The 24,749-nt window shown below is 35.9% G+C and overlaps 1 protein-coding gene across 1 annotated transcript in view; it reads left to right on the top strand.

Annotated features, from left to right (window-relative positions):
* LOC138711451 (fork head domain-containing protein crocodile-like) overlaps positions 1–12,794 on the top strand; it is a 259,199-nt gene extending 246,405 nt beyond the window's left edge. The window contains exon 3 of the mRNA XM_069842720.1: positions 12,601–12,794. The gene's annotated coding sequence lies outside the window, so the exon portion shown is untranslated. The remainder of the gene's footprint in view (positions 1–12,600) is intronic.
* The last annotated feature ends 11,955 nt before the right edge of the window (positions 12,795–24,749 follow it).

The following is a 24,749-nucleotide window of genomic DNA, read 5'->3' as shown; positions in this document are numbered from 1 at the left end:
TTTTTTGCTACATTGCCAGACAAAAATGGATATAATTTCTGAACTATTAAAGATACACGCATGAAATTTAGAATACACATTCTTTAGACTATTAGGAAACTTTTCTCTGTAACAGAATTTTGCTAGTTGATTTCATTTTAAAAATACGTCCGTTTGTGTGCAAGAAAGGAAATCAGAAAATTCTCATTAAATTTTAATTGTTTATTTTACAAACGTAGGGACTAATATCAAAATTCTGTTACAGACAGTTTGTAGAGTATGCTTTTGCAAATACATTGCAAAAAACTGTTTGAATCTATCTTTAAAAACGGTTTAGATATATTGGTTTTAGTACAATCCTGCATTGGGTATATTTTTTTTCAAATTTGGGCCCCAAATTTTTTTTTTTCAAAATATTTTTATTTCGTTGAGTTGCCACAGTTATGAGCTCTCTACATACAAAAAATTAATATTTTACACCAAATAGGAAAAAAGTTAAAAAAATACCATCCTCTCCCCTTAAAAATATCATCCAGTTTGCTCTAAAAATCTCAAAGTTAGAATTTATAAACAAGTCACTCAGCTGAGTGCGCTCCTAGTATAATGGCAGTTAACATTGAACATATCTGTCACATATATGCCTAACTTGGAGTAAGACCATAAAGGGAAACAGTGAAGGAGGAGAATTCGGTCCGGTGCTGTGGATTGAATTCGGCGTAGCTCAGTGGTCAGAGCGCTTGGTACGTAGAACCAAGGACCCGGGTTCGATCCTCGGCGCAGGAGCGAATTTTTCTCCTCAAGTATTAATTGTCAATATTACAGACATTATTCTGTAAGAAAAATTAATAAATCTATAATAATAAATGAAAGAAAGTTCCAAAGTTTCAAAATCTTCAATAGGCTACTCTGGGAAAATTATGCAATGATTAAAATGTCCCTAAGTTACAGATAATCAAGATATAAGACATTCAATACAACCGTTTGTTAAACATAGACCTTGTATCATTTGTCAACTCTCTGTACAGTTCAAAATAGTTTGAACGGAATGGAATTTCGGGAAGAAGGCACTACGACCCAGCATTGCGGTCTTTCAAGATCTGTTGCGCTAACTCTCAAGTTAGACGCATTTCCAAACCCAACCGGCTGTCTAAGAGCGTATTCCGAATCTCAGCGCTGAGCAACCTGATGGCATCTCGGTGTTCCGTATTTAAACGATGGAGTCACTGATGCTCCACGGTGTCGCATCGGTGCCTTCAGCTTGCAGAAGTGGTGGCAGTCTCTATCAACCGCCATGAGTGAAACTGATTGGTTCTTGTATAGGGCGGGAATTAGCAGACGAATGACATCGTGCACTGTTGTGTCATGGCGGTGTGTTCTGCTTTAGTTCTGCTGTACCTATTGTTTGTAATGAGCACAACGTAATAGTAATATACGTTACAAGAGCGGTATGTTGACGTTTTCATGGTCGAGGAAAAGATTGAAAAAGCGAAACGTAGTTGAGCTTTTTTAATTTCCGAGAACATGAAAACAAACATACCGCTCGTGTATCGTACATTATTTTGTGCGAAGATCGTTTATTACATACCTGAAAGACGAATTTCTAATTAGTTGCAATGAAATTTCCATATTGGTTTCTGTTTAATGACGCCAACTTCGGAAAACCAAAATATCATTCTTCAACATTGTTCCTATAAAAGGTTTTCTGTGTTTACTATACTCCAGCAGGCCGTGATATACGTCTGTCTTTTTCTTTCCCACCCCCCCCCCCCAGTCTATAAATGCGAACTTAAAATAAACGGTAAGGTTATGTAATGATTTATTTTTCATTTTAATGTTTTAACAATATTATTTATATAACATATTGCAGTAATAACATCGGCATCTGGAATCTTGTTGAATTTTTCACGGCTTCCTTAATGTTACTTGTATCAGGAATGCAATAAGTTTCGTGGAGTAGTAGACTTTACTTAATTTTTGCAAATATTTAAAAACAATAATTAACATTGCAATTTAGGTGAAATTGCAGTGGTAAGTTTCCAATTTATAATTATTACTATGTTAAACGTCTCTAAAAATAATATGTTAAAAGCCTAAAGCAGTAAAATGAATGTCGCGCTTAAGCGGTAAGAAGAGGGAAATTGTTATGTGTGTTACGTTGGGAATACTGAATGTGGTATTTCACACTTACCGCGTATTGGTTCTGTGCGGAAAACAAGCAAATACGCACGATCTCGCACAAAAACAATATGTTAATGGCTTATGAGCGAACATGTCAACGGACCAGTTATTACTACCGGTTCAAGAAATAAATTGTTTATGCTCTCTTTTCTTTGAACGAGATGGCAGTACGGAAATTTCGCAAAATTTTGCTTGCGTAGCACAGACAATTTATATAGTCGCCATGACAGCCATCGATCCTTCCAGCAGTTTTGTTCCTATTTCGTTGCAGCGTGACGTCATTGTTGTCCACCGGTCCGGTGAGATTCGGAATACTCTGTAAGGTTCGCTGCGTACCCAGGTTTCGAGCAGGGAATCCCTCTCGACCCTAGGCCAACCCCCCTCCCCCCCGTGCATCGCCAGCCAGCGTTCAGGGAAAGCTACGGAATGATTACATGACTAATATGGGGAAAAGAGAGAACACCGGGAATAACCCAAACTGCGATCTTGTTCGTAAAAAGTTTCACTATAGATTTTTCGACGAAAAATCGTAGGTCTAACTGGTACTCGATCCCGGGCCGCCTGTGTCACAGACTGAAGGTCTGGCTACTCGGTACCGCAGGGTTTGAAAGTTATTTATGCTCGACCATGCCGAAATGTAGTAATTATACACCTGGTAGCAGCCCTTTAATGAACCTCATTAAAGTACACCTATTCATTAAAGTTCAGGTGTTCCGCCAATCAGAAAGCACCATATGAAAGTGCAAGTATCGATTTCACCAATTGCACAATAAATAACCTACATTTGAAATAAAGTCAGTTCTGTTACTATAATAATTAGCGTTAATTGTAAATAATATTCAAATAAATTCACTTTGTCATCTCGTTTTTCAATGTATAATTCAATTTCAAGGTTATATCAAGATTAATGTTTCTTTTACTCTCTAGATTATATCAAGGTCGTCGATATTTGTTTCTCGGAAAAAATCAATACTTTCGCGTCTGCGCACATCTCACAATTTACGATGTAGGCTATTGCACGAGGTAAGTTCCGCTCCTCACTCACATAACAATAACATGAATACTTATGAATAATTTCAAGTTAGAAATATGGTCGAGCATAAAAAGACGTATGAAACTTGCCTATAATGGTAATTAAGACGCTCGTATGAAAATTATGAAACTCGCTTGCGCTCGTTTCATAAACATACTCGCGTCTTAATTACTACCATTATAGGCTCGTTGCATAATGTACTGTTACTTTAATACTAGCATTAAAATTACTGTAGTTACTATCAACACACTTCCCCATAACAATCTATTTTCAACACGATAATATAGACTAAAATATCACCTTTTAGTAATGCTTGTATAAAAAAATATTTCCATTCAATTTATTAATGCGGTATTTTATAGATATTTAGTAATTCACCGCAAGACAGCAGATAAGCAGAGTTCCGCTCAACTTCCAAGTTTCTCGTGCTCAGTTTACAAATTTGGTCTAACGCGATACATGCATTGCACTCTTAGGACATAAATCTCTTCGTGTGACGTCACACAGCAACCTTGCTTAAGTTGGACCTCGCGCTGACTGAGCTTGCCAAAGTATACGGTAGCAGTCTAGTGGCCTCCACCCTCTAAATCAATATTACTTCCCGCCGAATTCAACAGCGATCAGCTGGACCGAGAATTCACGTGACTCGTGGGTTCGAGTTTGACACAAGTGAACTATAATAATAATAATAATAATAATAATAATAATAATAATAACAATAATAATAATAATAATAATGTCTCGTGACGAGATTATTGTACGAAATGGAAATATAAAAATTGGAAATTTATCTTTCGAAGAGGTGGAGAAGTTCAAATATCTTGGAGCAACAGTAATAAATATAAATGATACTCGGGAGGAAATTAAACACAGAATAAATATGGGAAATGCCTGTTATTATTCGGTTGAGAAGCTTTTATCATCCAGTCTGATGTCAAAAAATCTGAAAGTTAGAATTTATAAAGCAGTTATATTACCGGTTGTTCTTTATGGTTGTGAAACTTGGACTCTCACTTTGAGAGAGAAACATAGGTTAAGGGTGTTTGAGAATAAGGTGCATAGGAAGATATTTTGGGCTAAGAGGGATGAAGTTACAGGAGAATGGAGAAAGTTACACAACACAGAACTGCACGCATTGTATTCTTCACCTGACATAATTAGGAACATTAAATCCAGACTTTTGAGATGAGCAGGGCATGTAGCACGTATGGGCGAATCCAAAAATGCATATCGAGTGTTAGTTGGGAGGCCGGAGGGAAAAAGACCTTTAGGGAGGCCGAGACGTTGATGGGAAGATAATATTAAAATGTATTTGAGGGAGATGGGATATGATGATAGAGAATGGATTAATCTTGCTCAGGATAGGGACCAATGGCGGGCTTACGTGAGGGCGGCAATGAACCTCCCGGTTCCTTAAAAGCCAGTAAGTAAGTAAGTATAGTATCATATTAAATATAGCCTAGACAAATCTGTTAGGGTCGTATTCATAGACATTCTTAGCGCAGGCTTCCGGTGGATGATCAGCGAACTAACGCTTTTCGTATTCACAAACCAGTGTTAGCGATATGATATGATATGATATGATATGATATGATATGATATGATATGATATGATATGATATGATATGATAAGAATCCCGTACAAGTAATCACTCGATAGCCGGGACTAGTTTAGCACGCAAGTAGCGCGGGCTAGCGAAATGTCTATGAACAGCACTCATAATCTCAAAAGACTTGTTTTATAAATAGTGATGTAAACTTGCTCAAAAAGAAGATATTTTGGCACTGAAACATTTATTGTCATATTTTCATTTTTTTTTTTCAACAGTAATCTCACTAGAGCTTTTGATTTATCTAGAGAAAATCAAAACTCGAGTGGGATTTAATTGACTATTACACGATTAGAAGAAAGTATATAAAGATTAGAAGTAACGAAGTACTCCAATACAATAAAATATTAATTGGCTTACGAAAATACAACTGTCTTCAAATTTATTATTGTACCGTCTCAACATTACGTTAGATGGCAGTAGTGTTTTATGATTATGTTTTATTGTTACCGGTATCAGTTGTGCCAACTATGGAATCATCATTGAACTCTGTGGACTGTTACTAGTCAAGAAGGCTTTGTTGATTCAGTTTCATTTTTATTAAAACATTTGCATTTCACTTCAATCATCCGGATCCCAGTAATCAAAGTCATTAGATAGATGATTTTCAATAAATCTTACTATTAAACAATCTCTGATACGTGACTATCCATAATATCATATAGCAGAAGCTATAACAAACATAACCTAAATAATATAAACAAGTGTTAGAAAAGTTTTAATTAGGGATGATGAAATAAACAAGAAACGTTTTAATTAACGATGATGAAATAAAAAATAAACATGAATAATTTTAAAAGAAACAATAATTGAAAGTACAATTTTCAAATTTGAATGTTTTAGTGGTTGGTGGTTCAGTTGATGTTATATTGGACGTGTGCGTAAAAGAAATGAACTCGTTGATGTACATGGTGTATCCCTCAACTTATTCAGAATTTCCGAATGGTGCTCTTCATATATGACCAGTGATCTTTATTAATTCTTGTTCTTGAATGCCAATGCGAGTCATATTTGAAACTGCTGTGCATCGACTGGAGTGGTTTGTAATTTTCTGTTTTTTGACGTCCAGACCAGTGCAGTTTGAAATATTGGCAAACAAAGAAACAAATGCTAGGGTAGTGATAAAAATAAACAAATGCTAGGGACGCGATAAAATTAAACAAATGCTAGGGACGCGATAAAATTGCGCGATAAGCAGCCATGATTGGTTGAAAGACGTCCTTTCGTACCGTTTTATTGGTCGAAAGTAGTGTGACGTAGTAAAAGTGTAATAGTCAAAATAAATGTCATATTTTGCAAAATTTTCTTCATATTCTGCTGGTCTCTAGTTAAAACAAACACAATCAGATATTCTAGAAGAGAAATGAGTCTTCATTCCCTGACAGAAATTAAACGTGGTTGTGCTGGATATGAAATGGTCGCGCTACCACTTGAACCACAGTAAATAATTGGAAGTGGTCTTATGACGTCATACGCTGACAGACTAGTGTGTTAGAATATCATGCAGTCGACTATTGTTATTCCCCGTGGGTGGTCTGTGTACAGTACAATCCTCGCATTCTTCACCAGATTCCTGAACGCATTGTACCTGTGCGCTGTGTACAATAGGCCAGTTGTGTATTCAGTGTTGGGATTTCGCAAATTCCAATGTTAACTCCTAACTCTGAATTCTGGAGAAGAGAACTAACCCACTGACGTAGAATCTCCCTTTGCTACTGTAGTCATTTAACTCCAAGATCTAATAATAATAATAATAATAATAATAATAATAATAATAATAATAATAATAATAATCATCATCATGATAATAATAATAATGTTGATAATGAAACACCAATATTTACACAAAAAAATGCATACAAATGGAGTCGAAACAGTAAGCGTAGTGTAGTATTTGCAATAATAATAATAATAATAATAATAATAATAATAATAATAATAATAATAATAATCATGATAATAATGATGATAATGAAACACCAATAATTACACGAAAAATGCATACAAATGGAGTCAAAACAGTAAGCGTAGTGTAGTATTTGCAATAATAATAATAATAATAATAATAATAATAATATTAATAATAATATCCATCATCATGATGATAATAATAATGATGATAATAATGAAACACCAATAATTACACAAAAATTACATACAAATGGAGTCAAAACAGTAAGCGTAGTGTAGTATTTGCAATAATAATAATAAATAATAATAATAATAATAATAATAATAATAGTCATGATAATAATGATGATAATGAAACACCAATAATTACACAAAAATGCATACAAATGGAGTCAAAACAGTAAGCGTAGTGTAGTATTTGCAATAATAATAATAATATTAATAATAATAATAATCATCATCATGATAATAATAATGATGATAATAATGAAACACCAATAATTACACAAAAATTACATAAAAATGGAGTCAAAACAGTAAGCGTAGTGTAGTATTTGCAATAATAATAATAATAATAATAATAATAATCATCATCATCATCATGATAATAATGAAACACCAGTAATTACACAAAAATTGCATACAAATGGAGTCAAAATAGTAAGCGTAATGTAGTATTTGCAATAATAATAATAATAATAATAATAATAATAATAATAATAATAATAATAATAAATAATAATAATAATGATATTATACAGATTGTCTCGAGATCCCACACGCGGATTACATCGTATGAATCCTAGATGAAAATGGAAACGAATATTTTAGTGACAAAATTTCGTTCGAAGAATTTTTAATTGCACAATCGGACAATACAACATATGTAGAAATTCTGGCTGGTATGTACATCTATTATCAGGCAGTACATCGCACATGACGATATGTGTCAGAGGAAGAACAATTATTATTTGTATGCATCTGAAGTCTAATTAGTTTAATATGTAGCTAGTCAGCGGTGTATGCAATGGAGGGGAAGGGAACTGGTTACTCTACCCCATTATCTCCTGGCTTAGTTGCCTCATGTGAGATGTCTTATTGGGGTCACTTATGAGGTTCAAACCTGTCTTCGGACAGTTGACTAAACAACAACTATAGGTCTTGATTCGTTTTCTTGTTGGACAGTAATTCATGTTTATAGTTTGGAGTAGGCTATGTTCGCAGAACCGTTTGGAAAGCCGTAGGAATAAAAGCTGAAGCAGATAACTGATGTGAACGTTATGTCAGCCCCAGTATTAACAAGTGAAGATAGACACGCAACAGTAATATGGAATCAAACTATAAATACAGAGTCGTGCCATCCGGTAGGCCTGCCACAGAAATGAGAAACAGGAGCGGGAAATATTTAATTATAGACATTGCAATTCCAGCAGATAGAAACGTTATAATGAAAGAAAGCTGAAAAGTTCTTGAAATACAACAAAGTCCTCATGATTGAAGTGCAACTTATGTGAACTGTTACACGACTAACTACAGTAAAACCCCGATAAGACGCTGTTCAAGGGACCGGGTGTAAAACGCATATTAACCGGGACAGTGTGTTAGAGGGGTATACTAATTTTGATATATAGGCCTATACATCTATTAGGATTTTTCTTTATTGAAATACATGATTCATGAAAGGTAATACAGTATTACTCCATTACGTAATTACTGTACTGTATGTTAAAGACATTTACAATATGTATAGCAGGTTATACTCTTTTAGACAAGAAACGCAATGAAGACATCAGACTAGAACTGAATATATTCAATTTAATTGAAAAACTCACAGAATATAGGACTAAATGGAAGCAACACGTTGAAAGAATGACTCAAGACCGTATTCCTAATTTAATATTCGACTACAGACCAACTGGTAAACGAAACATAGGTAGACCCAGGAAAAGATGGCTTCAACAATTTTAAAATTTATATACTTCATGAGACCGGAACGAGCCAAACAAGGCTTAAACCATGTGGCTGATGATGATGATGATGATGATGATGATCAGGCTTCGAGACTTTGGACCCGATAAAATAAGTTTACTGTGCATGTACTATAGGTTGTTGACTCGCTGCAGGTAGTGAAAGGTAGAGATGTGTTGAGGTAACAACGTTGCTGTTTAGAGTAGAGTACGGTAGTATGGGGGAAAACACACACACACATGTACATTCTGAAAGTAAATATAGATTACACAATGACAATGTCAAAAGAATGAGAAAAGCATTTATTCTCCTGTATTTTATAAGCATTTGTGTTTAATTATACACAGTGTTAATGGTGGAAATAAACATGTAGCAATTTTAATTTCTTCATTTATCCTATTGATCGTCTTTAGGAATTGCAGTGACAGTACCGAATTGCAATGTACTACAAGATACATTTTCTGTGTCTCAAACGTAAATCTTTTTATGTAGGTACTGTGAAAAGTTACGTTCTACGTCGCATGACGTGATAGGAGCAAAACGAAGAAATCTAACATCATTGCAGTCGTCCACACCTGTGGAGTAACGGTCAGCGCGTCTGACCGCGAAACCAGGTGGCCCGGGTTCGAATCCCGGTCGGGGCAAGTTACCTGGTTGAGGTTTTTTCCGGGGTTTTCCCTCAACCCAATATGAGCAAATGCTGCGTAACTTTCAGTGCTGTACCCCGGACTCATTTCACCGGCATTATCACCTTCATTTCATTCAGACGCTAAATAACCTGAGATGTTGATACAGCGTCGTAAAATAACCCAATAAAATAAAAAAAAAATCATTGCAGTCTCTAAGAGACATTTCTTTATTCTCGGGTGACTCTATGTCCACTAATTTGCTGTTTATATTACACAATGTTCCATATCCGTTATTTTTACATAAAATTGATTTCCACTTCTGTTTTACACGTTCAGTAACCGGTGTACTTGATGTCTCATTAATTCTCTGTGTCATTTCCTCAGTTAATTTTGAGGACTTCCGGCATCTCTTGCTCTGACTTTTCTAACCCTGTAATAGTTTCAGACACAGTTTGACAGGGCAGGGCATGTAGCACGTATGGGCGAATCCAGAAATGCATATAGAGTGTTAGGAGACCGGAGGGAAAAATACCTTTAGGGAGGCCGAGACGTAGATGGGAGGATAATATTAAAATGGATTTGAGGGAGGTGGGATATGATGATAGAGACTGCATTAATCTTGCACAGGAGAGTGACCGATGGCGGGCTTATGTGAGGGCGGCAATGAACCTCCGGGTTCCTTGAAAGCCATTTGTAAGTAAGTAAGTAAGTTTGACAATGGATTTGTATGAAAACCAAATTATTCGTCAGAAGCGTTTTTCTTTGCGTATTTTGTTGGCATTCATTCTATAGTATCCCACCCCCTATATGCTTTACCACTATACTCAGTACATCGTTATGCGGATTTCCCACTGAACTGCTCTATTGGGTCCGAAGTCACGAAGCCTGATGATGATGATGATGATGATGATGATGATGATGATGATGATCTATTCATCCTTATTATTCGCTTTTATCGTGACTTCCTCCTCTTGTCATCTCTTCTTCTTCTTCTTCTTCTTCTTCTCTTCTTCCTGCGGCAGCTTTCAAACGTTTCATCCTTAGAGTATTTCAAATCGTAATGGACTGGCCTTACAAGCGGACTTGTTAACTGATGAACGTGAAATAGATGAACCCTCTTCAATATATGCGTCTTGTTTTCTCTTGGTTCTGAAGGATCGAGTTACACAGCCTTACAAGCCACATACATACTGTACGTGGGTCGGGACGATCCTAACCACTCATCACCACATACTGAGAACATTTAGTTCAGCTACCAGATTCTGTTATCCGAATCGTTAGGCTAGCTTCTGAAGAGGGAGCAACCACGTCAGTCATCCAAGGATATCCATCAGATCCCTCTAATTACTTCTTTATGAACAATCTGAAATTAACCAAACTTAGCGAGCATATAGCACTACACGAGAACTTCTGAATGATCTAAGTTCAATTACAGTAAAACCCCGATAAGACGCTGTTCAAGGGACCGGGTGTAAAACGCATATTAACCGGGACCGCGTATTAGGCGGGTATACTAATTTTGACTTATATACAGTATCTATTGTTCTTGGTTCTGTGTGGAGGACGGTAGTAGGGGGGGTGGGAGAGAAGTACATTAAAAAATTGAAGTAAAAATAAAATGATGTGCCTGTACAATAGTAATATACGTTACAAAAGCGGTATGTTGACGTTTTCATGGTCGAGGAAAAGATTGAAAAAGCGAAACGTAGTTGAGCTTTTTTAATTTCCGAGAACATGAAAACAAACATACCACTCGTGTATCGTACACTATTTTGTGCGAAGATCGTTTATTACATACCTGAAAGACGAATTTCTAATTAGTTGCAATGAAATCTCCATACTGGTTTCTGTTTAATGACGGCAACTTCGGAAAACCAAGGTCAGTTAATATCTGTCATTCTTTGAAAAGAGGTCGACAATGTTCAAGATAGTTTGTTTGACATAGAATTCTAATGGCTTTCTTTTGCACAATCAAGACACTCCCAATTTTGCTACCATTTCCCCAGAAAATTAAGGCATACCTAATTATCGATTGAAAGAACGAAAAGTAGGCACATCTTAAATAATTTTGAGAAACGCAAGTCACTAATTTCTTTAATAAATATATAACTCTTGATAATTTTGTGCATATATATTCGATATGTTTTTCCCATGTTAAACTGGAGTTTATAAAAAGTCCTAGAATTTGGTATAGTTTTGTATGTTGTTTTCTTTATTACATGATTTAGGTAGGGATCTTAACAACACTAAGTGCTAGTTTATTTTCATTAAATCAATCATCATTTGTTTTAACACTTATTAGAAATGTTAAAAAGTTGCATTCAGGGACGCGTTGCATAATAGTAATATACGTTACAAGAGTGGTATGTTGACGTTTTCATGGTCGAGGAAAAGATTGAAAAAGCGAAACGTAGTTGAGCTTTTTTAATTTCCGAGAACATGAAAACAAATATACCGCTCGTGCATCGTACATTATTTTGTGCGAAGATCGTTTATTACATACCTGAAAGACGAATATCTAATTAGTTGCAATGAAATCTCCATCTTGGATTCTGTTTAATGACGGCAACTTCGGAAAACCAAAATACCTTTCTGTGTTTACTATACTCCAGCAGGCCGTGATATACGTCTGTCTTTTTTTTTCCCCAGTCTATAAATGCGAACTTAAAACAAACGGTAAGGTTATGTAATGATTTATTTTTCATTTTAATATTTTAACAATATTATTTATATAACATATTGCAGTAATAACATCCGCATCTGGAATCTTGTTGATTTTTTCACTGCTTCCTTAATGTTACTTGTATCAGGAATGCAATAAGTTTCATGGAGTAGTAGACTTTACTTAATTTTTGCAAATATTTAAAAACAATAATTAACAGTGCAATTTAAGTGAAATTGCAGTGGTAAGTTTCCAATTTATAATTATTACTATGTTAAACGTCTCTAAAAATAATATGTTAAAAGCCTAAAGCAGTAAAATGAATGTGGCGCTTAAGCGGTAAGAAGAGGGAAATTGTTATGTGTGTTACGTTGGGAATACTGAATGTGGTATTTCACACTTACCGCGTATTGGTTCTGTGCGGAAAACAAGCAAATACGCACGATCTCGCACAAAAGAAGTTATGTAACAGTTTGTCTTAAAAGAGTCAAGAACTGAGATTACGGATTTTTTTCTTTCAAATTAACATTTCTTTAAAGTAGTGTTCGTTATATGGACATTTGGCTGTAATAATAATTCAATGTTGTTGGAGCTGTTAACTAATGGCTGTTTGATGTGTTGCTGTTACAGGTGCAGTGGAGGGGGGAGAAGCCAACACAGCAGACGTTCGTTGGAGTGTGTGTGCGTGTGCGGCGAATATTGCAACAGAACATATGACGGACTTTACGTGCATGAAAATCAGTGGTGAATGGAATCGAAAGAATGTGAATAAATATAAATATACAATCGCTACATTAAACACTATCTTGATCTCTTGTCCTATATTTAATGCATTTGCTTGTAAGTAGAAAATCCTCATAACTAGGGAACGGATTTCTAGATGTTAAAAAGAGAGATTTAGGACTTTATAAAATCCAATTTAGGACTTTTAGGAGTTTATAAATGATCAACAATTAATACTCTTAATTACAAGTTTAGTAAATATTTAAATTTAGGTGGAATTTATGTAGGATACAAAGAACTGGAGCTAACAATGAGTGCTACTGAACTGCGGACAAATTGAAGGGTTCAGAGCCATAGCGGGCTAAGCACCATTTATTAAAAACGGAGAACGCAAGGGTTAAAGTTAAGTAAATATCATAATTTAATGAAGATTGACATATCATTTAATTTTAATATGCATACTTTTTCTTACTTGCTATATGTTTCGTTCAATTATGGTAATCACTTAATTTTAATTCTTGTTTTTTCCGTTTTTAATAAATGGCGCTTGGCCCACTATGGCTCTGAAATCTTCAATTCTATCAGTCAAAGAGACTGATTTGTCAGTTTTATTTCGCATAACAGGGTGTACTGACGCTAAAACGTATCTTGCAAGCTTTCGCCTAACTGGGCTCAAATGAAGCTTAAAATAATTTATAAGCTCTCGCCTATCTGAACAACCTACCACCAATTTTATACTAAGATCGACTTTCGGTTTCAGGAAATCAGGTAAAATCTTATTCCCTCCTCTTCTAAGATCAATACTGAACGAACTTGGAGGACCAGTCTTTGTCTGTAAGATAATTTTTTTACATTTGAAATAGCTTTTCCATTCTAGTTTTTTGGGCATTTTGCATTTTTAATACCGGTATTTTTATTTTAAACATACTCGTACGCAAAATACTGAAAAAGCGCTTTTCAGGCATGAACATTGTTTTTAGGCATTTTTAGCGCGTAAGGTTCATTTAGGCGTATTAGGTTCTATAAAATTTTAGTAGGAGGATCCTGTGTGCATGGACCGCCTTTCAAAGATGTCTGAATAACATAGCCTGTAGCAAACAAAATACAGTGGACTCTCCTAAGTTCGACTGAACAGAATTGAAAGCTCAGTCCAATCAGGGTAGTGGGTGTGGCAGATGAAATGAATACAAATTCATTGGTTATCCATCAACGAATACAGTACAGTACTGTACTTGCATTTCCTGCCCGCCCCGAGACTTGTGTATGCGCTTCTAGTACCACAGTGGGTTTCGACAGTTCCGTCTCACAAACGGCACAATTCTCGAATAGAAAAAGAAGAGTTCATTAATTTAAAATCAGAGATTAAATATGGATGTCCTAATCAATAAAATATTTCGTTTTCTGTAACAAAAGTATCACTACAAGACACAGAACCAATTTCCATTCAAATGGCAAACCCATTTCTTAGTACGCGTATAGGGGCATGTCTAATTCTCCTGCTTAAGCAGTCGAACTATAGGATGTCGAACTTGGTTTCTGTTGAACTTAAGAGCTTCCACTGTAGGTAAGAAACTAGAAATCCGTTCCCTACTCATAACCAATATGACCACCTTTACCACTACAACCAATTCAGATAGGCTACTACTACTACGATCGCAATTGGAGAGTCTCAGATGTAGTGAGTCGTAGTACCTCATCACAAACATCTTGTTTCATATTTCGCTCAATTAAGTCTAGGTGATAATTCACATGATGTAGTTCTAGCGGATTACTTAGGGGTAAAAATTCAGATGTTGTCCAGGATATACCAACTTTTTGTCTTTCTATTATTGGAAATTATTATTCTTATCCTATTTTTTTCGGAAAGAAATTTTGAAATTAGATAATAAATCGAGGGAAAAACAAGACAAAATGTTAATATATCCATTTAAATATGCAAAATAAAAATATATAAGCATTTAAAAGGGAAAACCCTCCAAATATGCATTTATGCAAAATAAAGTTGGCTTCATTCGAACGTAAAAGCCATGATCGGCAAAGATCCACTTTTACTTTTGCAATAAAAACATGCAATTGCATGAAGTTCCGCGGTCTATAGTCCCGTCGCTCTTACTTCCTGCATCCAATCACTTTGCAGGTCGGCTACATTTAAACGTGTGAGTCTTGTCATTCGCTATTGATGATGTAATGAATTTCCTAAGGCTCGATAAATACTTAATATAATCGCCCGCCATTTTGGCTCTTTCGTTGGCGTTCACAGAAATCACACGAGGACGTTATTTGCCTCTCAATTATTTGCTCAATTACAGTGCGTTTGATTTATTATCATAGGAGCTACGACATGATAATGTTTAACGGTGAAGCAAATAGATTCCTCATCTGGTAGCTCGGCAATGAAAGAACAAAAATGGCGAACAATACTACCTACCTAGACTTTATAGAGCCTTCACTTCCTAAGACGTAAGCAAAGGGGAGGAGTCATACCGGAAATAACAGCGACACGACTATAAGCATCACCATCAAGAGACAAGCTCTCCATACTCGGGGTCAGCCAATGTTTGGAAGGTTAAACTAGTACCGATATTTTCAGATCTTCCATTATTCCATTCCTACGTGTATTAAGATCATAATAAGTAATAACCATCAATGTGTAACACTATATGAGATCATCTTCCAGCAGCGGTGTTGGTTCCAATCACTCTTGGGTTCATTATTTAGGTAGGTACGTGTTTTCCGAGCCTTTTTCCAATTCTAAGACTGTCAGGTAATAATCCAAGGCAAATACTCTACTTCATCTCCTCAAATACCATCTCACTAGCAACAATTCCACTGACACTACAGTGAATCTAAAACAACAATACTTAGTGGTGTGTGGATAAGCTTCAGGGCTTCTACCGCGTTGTCTTGGTGTTGGTGGCTGACGTTTCGACCGCTGTGTTGTGGTCATCTTCAGAGCAGTTGTTGGATACTCCCCCCATCGAGACCACTATATATATACCAGCTCGCAGACTATTTCCTTATCCAACAACTGCTCTGAAGATGACCACAACACAGCGGTCGAAACGTCAGCCACCAACACCAAGACAACGCGGTAGAAGCCCTGAAGCTTATCCACACACCATGTACACCAGCCGCGGAAGCCTACGCGAACAACAATACTTAGTATTTAAGGGAATTATTCAAGTGGAGAACTCATATTGTATTGTCTGTTGCCAACAGAAAATACATCATTGCAAAAAAAAAAAAATAGTAATATAAAAATTAAATGACCGTATTTTTATGATTCGTGTAGACCATAAGTAATTTCGGACTCGAAAACATTCATTGTAGATATTTTCCTTAAAATTCGATATCTAGACAGAACAATAATAATTCTCATCACCATTATCATCGTAATAGTCATCACCAACATCATCTAGCTTCATAACATGCGATTTCACATGTAAAATACTGCGCAGATTCTGAAGATCAAGACTGAGGTAAGTGATATCCAAATGATGAAGAATTTCTGATAGTGTGTCCTTTTTGTTTCATCTCCATCTAATTTTACACCCAAAGTGAAACATGGCTGTCATAATGAGATAGCTATTATTCCTCAATAATGATTGCCACAGTGGTTTTGGTTATTTTATATTTTACAATTTAGGACTGTGTATTTCTGGACACTCGTTTCATGTTTTGTACAGTATATATCTCCTGAAAATTTGTTATACTATAATACTGAACTACATTCATAATAATGAAAAATGATAAATGTATTTAATTAATTATTTTAACAGCAGACTAGACTATTACAAACTTTTAGTCTTAATATACTGCGATACTTATCATATTACGTCAATTTTCAGCATTTAACCTTCAAATATTCATGTCGATTCTTTCTTCAGAACGAAGTGAGACAAGTGGTCTACCGGATTCGGGCTCACACAGATTCTTCCACAGCCTCAATCCTCTTGCTAGAGTATCTTTCATTTGTTTTGTTTTTTGTTTTTTTTTTTTTGCTTTTATCCTCATTTAATCTGATTTCTTACCTTTCCCAGAATGCATTTTCTTCTTTCTATTAACACCGATGCATAACGCTAATTTTCACTAATGAAACTAATCAATCATCACTATCAGAACTACTGTTATCACTATAATAATCCGTGACGAGACAGCCCATGAAGGGCTAAAGACTTGAATTTAATAACAATAACAAAGTATTTATTTAAAGGCAGCTTATTTGTAATAAAATATAATTTTTCTAGGGACAGACAAAACTAAAAAAAAAAAAAAAAAAAAAAAAAAAATAGGAGCCAGCCCCTTTATTTTCAGGAGCCACCACATTTTGTCCACACGTGCAATGACAAAACCAATCGAGCTAAGACAAAGATACATTTACTAAAATACATTAAACGATATTAAATATCTGTGTAATGCAAACACACGCTCTCAGAGACTCTCTGAAGCTATGTAGGATGATATCTTGAGATGTGAAACAAATGTAACGATGTTCATTCGAATTTCTCCCTACAACCGCTTTTGTTAACATTATGAATTAGTCGTAGTGATATAAAATATATCGAAGTCTTAAGGTCTTTGAACTCAGTAAACAGTTCACGCATCCCTCATCACTTTTTTTTTTTTTTTTAAAGTTGCCATAGCTACATGGTGCTCGGAATTTGTTATTCTGACTTTTACAATAAATAATACGCATCTAGACCACCTCTGTGGTGTAGAGGTTAGCATGCTGGTATCTTACGCAGAGGATCCGGGCGCAGAGGATCCGGGTTCGATTCCCGGTCGGGTTGAATTTCCTGGTTGAGGTTTTTTCAGGATTTTCCCTCAACCGTAAGGCAAACTCGGATCACAACATCCCTGAATATCACCGGCCTCATTCATCACCGAAATCATATTCATAACAAATCAATAATACATATACAGTCGCCATTTAGTTCACAACAATAGAACCAGTCTCAACAATAGTACAGTAGAATCCCGATTTTCCGTCACCCTATTAACCGACTGTCTTTCTCTCTAGCACTATTTCTTTCTTTTTTTGTTTTTGCTGCAGAAAAAATATGAAGTACTGTACATTATATTAGTACGAATTTTTTCTACAGTGTTGGTTTTACAAACCTTTACCCTTGTACAATATGATCTGCTCTTCGAGGGGCCGTACTGTCTAACATCTATGCAAAATGTCTTCCACAGGTGTAAAAAGAAAACTTGTACTACGAAAAAAAAAAGTGCAAATAATTGAGTAGTTTCGAAAAAGAGAAACTGTGGTTCATCTCTCATGAGAATACGAAATAAGAATTACAGCTGTAACGATTTAATGAAAAACAAATATAAAGTGTATAAATTATGTAAATCTACAACATGAGACCTGTACTATTCCTATCTTTCCACAGACAGCCGTCATAAGGAGTTTTGTCATTGAAAACCAGACTTAAATTAGTTTACTTCTGATCTACTTCCTAGCGTGTTAAAATAGAAGACCACGGAGGAAATTACAAAACTCTATTATTTACTTAATTTATGGAAACTTTATACAGTACGGATTATCCGATTTTTTTCGATTAACCGTTCAGTCCATCCCCTTCATTACCACGGATAACAGAGGTTCTACTGTACACAGGCCTTCGGATTTCATACAGAAGGTTAACTCTCGATATGACCAGAGATGTTAAAGCGACTACAAATAACAGCGAGGAAAAAAATACGCATCTAGATAATTTAGATCTAATTAATGTTTGGAATTAACAATTCAAATTTAAATGTCAGCACAAACTGAAAATAAAACAAATGATGAGCGCGTAATTAATGAGTCTCTCTGTACACATTACAATCAATGACTTTAAACAGTGTAATTGTTTTAATGTTTTTAATAAAATACATTTTCTTCTTTACTAACGACGTGCTCGCTACCAAATTCTTCTATCGGTGCACTCTTTTCCAACCGCCCAGGTTCGTTTTGTTTTCGTATATATTCACAGAATAGCAGACCTGAGCTAAGTAGCGTTGGATGCCGTCAAGCTATCCTTCTTTGCCTACGCTGTTATGGGTTGCTTGGAGGCTTTAGAAAACCAAACGCAGAGCTCTAATGAAAAAAGTTATGTATAAAGCAGCTAGGAGACGGTTTGGTCAGAGTATTTCGATTTTACAGTTATCCGAACCATTTTACAAACACACTACAACTGCCGAATATTGATCCCATGTTTCGTGATAGACTTCACAGCCTGAAGTAGACGTTAACTCAAAACTTGTGGGTGCAAATGAAGTGGAAAAAATAAACTTGGATTGATAAAAACCTGAGGCGTGATCAGCTGGTTGGTGAGTCTCTGAAAACTGCACAGGTCTTCCACTTTAAATACAATGTGAGGGAGATGTGTGTCAGCATCAAGACATCGTCCTCAAGTCTGAACTTCACGGCGAAAGTATTTCGAGGCGCGGCTTCTCGCCAAGGTACACAAAGACAGGAGCTCCTCCGCTACAGGGGCCGACTGGCCCCGTCTACCTACCCCATGCTGCTTTATTAGCTGCAACGTCTGAACGGAAAACATATCAACAAAATATTTTGAAATTTTAATTTTGCAATGAACCGAGCCGGGTGGCTACACGGTCTAAAGGCTGGTTCACAATAAACCGGGAACGAGAACCAGAATGAAAACGAGAAGCAGATGACGTGAATATGAAAATTTTTGATTCACAATAAACCGAGAACGTAGACGACTATGCATATCGATATGCATGTCAATAACGATATGTAAAGTCGATATTACGCATTCTGATGTTATTTGTGTATAATTGACCAATGGCGTTCTCTCATGAGAACTAAAATAACTCTAAAAACAAATAAAAAAATAAATGTAATAAAACAAAATGATATATATATCATAACCTAAGATAAATAAATTATATCACTGACACCAAAAGTTTGTATAAACAAGATAAATAATTATATTAACAAGATATTCTATTATCATAATTATAACATTGTCAAAAATTATTATAATAATAGCGACAATGTTATCAAAAAAACAACAAGGCAGCCAACATAAACACAGGTTAACAACTTCGAAATTTCAACTGAAACATTTCATTAGGTACGGTACTATAGATATGCCAATGCATCTTTAGTATCACAACCTATTTTAAGTCTACCATACTTACTTAATGGCTTTTAAGGAACCCGGAGGTGCATTGCCGCCCTCACTAAGCCCGCCATTGGTCCCTATCCTGAGAAAAATTAATCCATTCTTTATCATCATATCCCACCTCCCTCAAATCCATTTTAATATTATCTTCCCATCTACGTCTCGGCCTCCCTAAAGGTCTTTTTCCCTCCGGCCTCCCAACTAACACTCTATATGCATTTCTGGATTCGCCCATACGTGCTACATGCCCTGCCCATCTCAAACGTCTGGATTTAATGTTCCTAATTATGTCAGGTGAAGAATACAATGCGTGCAGTTCTGTGTTGTGTAACTTTCTCCATTCTCCTGTAACTTCATCCCTCTTAGCCCCAAATATTTTCCTAAGCACCTTATTCTCAAACACCCTTAATCTCTGTTCCTCTCTCAAAGTGAGAGTCCAAGTTTCACAACCATACAGAATAACCGGTTTTGTAAATTCTACCATAACGTAAAATAATTAGAAATAAAATTAGAATAAAATGAAATTAGAGAAGAAACATTTGTAACATAACAAAAATGAACACAACAGTAGTTATTGAATTGAAGCATGAATATGTAGTGTGTAATACAGCCAATACAGTAATAAAATAAGATTCAATTCCGATCGGTGTTCAAAGATGCGGCTATTGAAAGCCACGTATTCTCCTTCATTTTTTCATCTTTATACGAGGCATGCCGCTTATCGTAAAAGTGAGGATTTTCCTCAACACTCAATATTAGAATCTCATCAAATAAAACTTCCTCCATGATGCACAGCACAGAACAAAATAATGCATGGTTATGTCACGGTCTTCTTGCTACAAAATATACGACGACAAAATAGCTTTTAGATGGCAATAGAATGAATCTAGTGGGCTGTGATCGGAAACGTGAACGCCAAAGTTGAAACTTGGCCAACTCTCCGTTCCCGATCCCGGGCTCCGGCAAGCTTTTCGTTAAATGTGAATGCTCACATTTAAATGTACACATTTTAACAATTTTACCGTTTTTGTTTTCGTTTCGATTCTCGTTTCCGGTTTATTGTGAACGAGCCTTAAGGCACGCTCCCATTAGGCGGCGCCGTCCAGAGGTTCCTGAGTTCGAATCCCGCCTCGGCATAGAGGATGATCTTCATTCATGTTCTGTCCTGTGAATGTCTCTGTAGACCCCTGCGCTTTGCTGACCCCCAGGTCTTGAGAAGCCCACATGTGTGTCGGTGTCTACTATGTGGTACACGGCGTTCAAAGCAGGGTTTAAGTTACAGTCGCTTTTTGCTACTCGAGGTCGAAAAATGCGACTAACTTTAAAACAGAATACGCAAAAATGCGACAACAATCTTTCACGGGGAAAAGCTTTCAATTTGTAGGTATACAGATGACAGTCCGGAAAAGTTTGTTGTTCTTTTGATGTTTTTCCGACCTCTTTAAGGTTTGCAGACAATGTCTGAACCAGAGTGTTGCATTGGAGTTAAATCGCTCGCTTGAAATCGGTCGAGTGTCGCACACTCGAGTGAGATACGATCGGTCGTGATACGCCCGTAATAAATAGAAGCACAGTACGAGGTCATCTCACCGACATGTATGGAAGGCGACAGATAAGATACACATATGTTTTGCTCACACGGTAAAAATAAGGCTTTATTTTCTGCGTCTATGACAAAAGTTTAATGGAAGTCAATGGAACGTACCAAAACAGGAACATGAAGTTATAAATAAAATAGTATGAAAAACTTCGATATACAGTTATTATTGCTAATTAATAATTATTCAATATTTGATTTACCACATATATAGTATGATAGGTCCATACATAGTGTTCCGCCTATATACTGCGACAATGTAGAAACGTTTTACAAAATATTATTGATATAGCAGTATATTAATAACAATATTAGTACAGAGATAACGTCACAGAAAATATAATAAAACGAATAATCATGCTGCACAACTGTTACAGACGCAAAGATTGACCCAATAATTATTAGAGATTATTATTATTGTTATTATTATTATTATTATTATTACTTACTTACAAATGGCTTTTAAGGAACCCGAAGGTTCATTGCCGCCCTCACATAAGCCCGCCAGCGGTCCCTATCCTGTGCAAGATTAATCCAGTCTCTATCATACCCCACCTCCCTCAATTCCATTTAAATATTATCCTCCCATTACTATTATCATTATTATTATTATTATTAATTTTATTATTATTACTAGAAAATTGATACAGTTCTTGCATTATCGTGATTGTGTTCTCCGTTTATAATAATTACATTTACATCCAATTACATCTATCAGATGTGGCAAAAACAAAATCACTCCTGTGTGGAAAAAATAAAGAAACATTTACCTACAACATTTATATTACATTTTAAAGCAAGTTTTGTAGTTGTAATATGGAGAGGTTAGTTAAACACTGCAAAGTTTTGAAATGATAAACATCTATAATGTTATTACACAGTTCATCACTGTAACAAGAACGAATGTCTAACGCTCGGCTTATACCGTTCGAGGATTTATCGCTCGTGACAATTTTATCCATCATGCATGTGCGCTACCTATCGGATTATGCTATGAACTACTTTTCTTTTAGTAACATGTTGTAGCAAATGTTAATTAGCAATAATAATGATAAATGATTGAAAATTTTAAATAAATATATTTCATAACCACCACTATTACTACTATTGCTACCACAACCACCACCAGTAAAATAATTCTGTGTTCAGAAATATACATATCTACACAAAATTGACTTTTGTTCAGTTGGGTACCCTGAAAACTATAAGGGCTATCTTCTTTATTCTAAAGTAAAAACTTATTTCCAGTTATTAGGCCTATATTTTTCTCCATGAAACGTATGATAAATTACTTATCATTAAATGATACCGATGTCTTTAAGTTTCTATTATTGTTCAAATATATTTATGGCTGTGTAGCTCAATTGGTAGAGAAAGGAATATCCTGGACTCAATCCCGGGTTGTGACTTCATATTTCTCTTTGTTAAAACTTCCAGATCAGCTCCTAAGTTCCTATTAAACTGAATACCGGTTTTTCCCGGGGGTTAAAAACTGTTTGAGCGTGGTCTATTACCCCCCAAACGCCTTCATTGTGTATACATTTATCGTTTTTATAATGCCAATAACCCCTACAACCTAGCTCAATGATAGAGATAAGAGTGACCAGTCCGCCGCTGAGTCTGTACGTCATACGCAAGATAGGCTACAGGAATTTTGCTCGACTGCCACGCCGCCCGCTATGTCTCCACAACGAGACATTAAAGACTTTAGGTTCCGTCGGAGAAACAAAAATTTCTGCCAGAAATCTCGGGGTAGCACCCCGCATGCCATATTTCCTGCGCCAGCGACGAGATGGCCACTAACCTCCTTCTATATTTATGCAACAGCCGAGAACAGCCTCTCGGAAACGACTTCAAGAAAAGTTTCTGTGACCCGAAAGACTAGATAGTCCGCTTTCCTTACTCAAAACCAACGATCACTGTTTTACTAATAAAGACATATTTCTATGATTCCGAGGCACACAAATTTCTTCCTATTCTGTTGCCTACAAAAAATTCTTCCGATTTCGAAGGCAGCTAAATCTTCTTCCGAGTCCGATGACGCATAAAATTTCTTCAGATTCCGAAGCTACACAAAATTTCTCAAGATTCCTAAACTATACAAAATTTCTTCCCATTCTGAGCGCTAAAAAATTCTTCCGATTTCGAAGGCAGCTAAATCTTCTTCCGAGTCCGATGACGCATAAAATTTCTTCAGATTTCGAAGTTACACAAAATTTCTCAAAATTCCCAAACCACACAAAATTTCTTCCCATTTCAAACGCCAAAAAAATTCTTCCGTTTTGAAGGCAGCTAAATCTTCTTCCGAGTCCGATGACGCACAAAATTTCTTCAGATTCCGAAGCTATACAAAATTTCTCAAGATTCCCAAACTATACAAAATTTCTTCCCATTCTGAGCGCTAAAAAATTCTTCCGATTTCGAAGGCAGCTAAATCTTCTTCTGAGTCCGATGACGCACAAAATTTCTTTAGATTCCGAAGCTACAAAAAATTTCTCTAGATTCCCAAACCATACAAAATTTCTTCCCATTCCCAACGCAAAAAAAAATTCTTCCGATTTGAAGGCAGCTAAATCTTCTTTCGAGTCCGATGACGCACAAAATTTCTTCAGATTCCAAAGGTACACTAACTTTCTTAATATTCCCAAACCACACAAAATTTCTTCGTATTCCCAACGCCAAAAATATTCTTCCGTTTTTAAAGGCACCTAAATATTCTTGTGATTCCAATGACGCAGACCGATTCCAAAACCACACAAAATTCTTCAGATTCCGAAATCACACAAAAGTTCATCCGACTCCGACATCACGTAATATTTCTTCCGATTTCGAAGCTGCTCAAGATTTCTTCCATTTCTGAAGATACACAAAATTTCTTCCGATTCTGAAGCAGATAAATTTTCGTTCGCTTTCTAAACCACATAAAAATTCCTTCACATTCTGCCGTGACACAAATTTTATTTCGATTTTGACGCAACAAAAATTGTCTTCCGATTCCGATGCAACAGAAAACTTCTTGCAATTTCGAAGCGATACCAACTTTCTTCCGATTTCAATGCAACATAAAATTTATACTGATTCCAAAGCAACAATGAATTTATTCAGATTCCAACACAACACAAATTCTTTTTCCGAACTAGGCGCTACACAAAATTTCTCCCTATTCCGAACTCGATTCTGACGCCATCTGAATTGTTTTTGACTTTGACGTCAAAGATACATTTTTTCGACTTCGATGCCATAGTAGGATATTTCTCCGAACTTCGATGTCATACAACAGTGTTTTCGACTTCCACACCATATCAAATATTAGGCTACTT

This window comes from Periplaneta americana, chromosome 1 (assembly GCF_040183065.1).
Source record: "Periplaneta americana isolate PAMFEO1 chromosome 1, P.americana_PAMFEO1_priV1, whole genome shotgun sequence".
Lineage (NCBI taxonomy): Eukaryota > Metazoa > Arthropoda > Insecta > Blattodea > Blattidae > Periplaneta > Periplaneta americana.
Note: the sequence above shows the minus strand (reverse complement) of the source record. Positions and strands in the feature narration are given on the sequence as shown.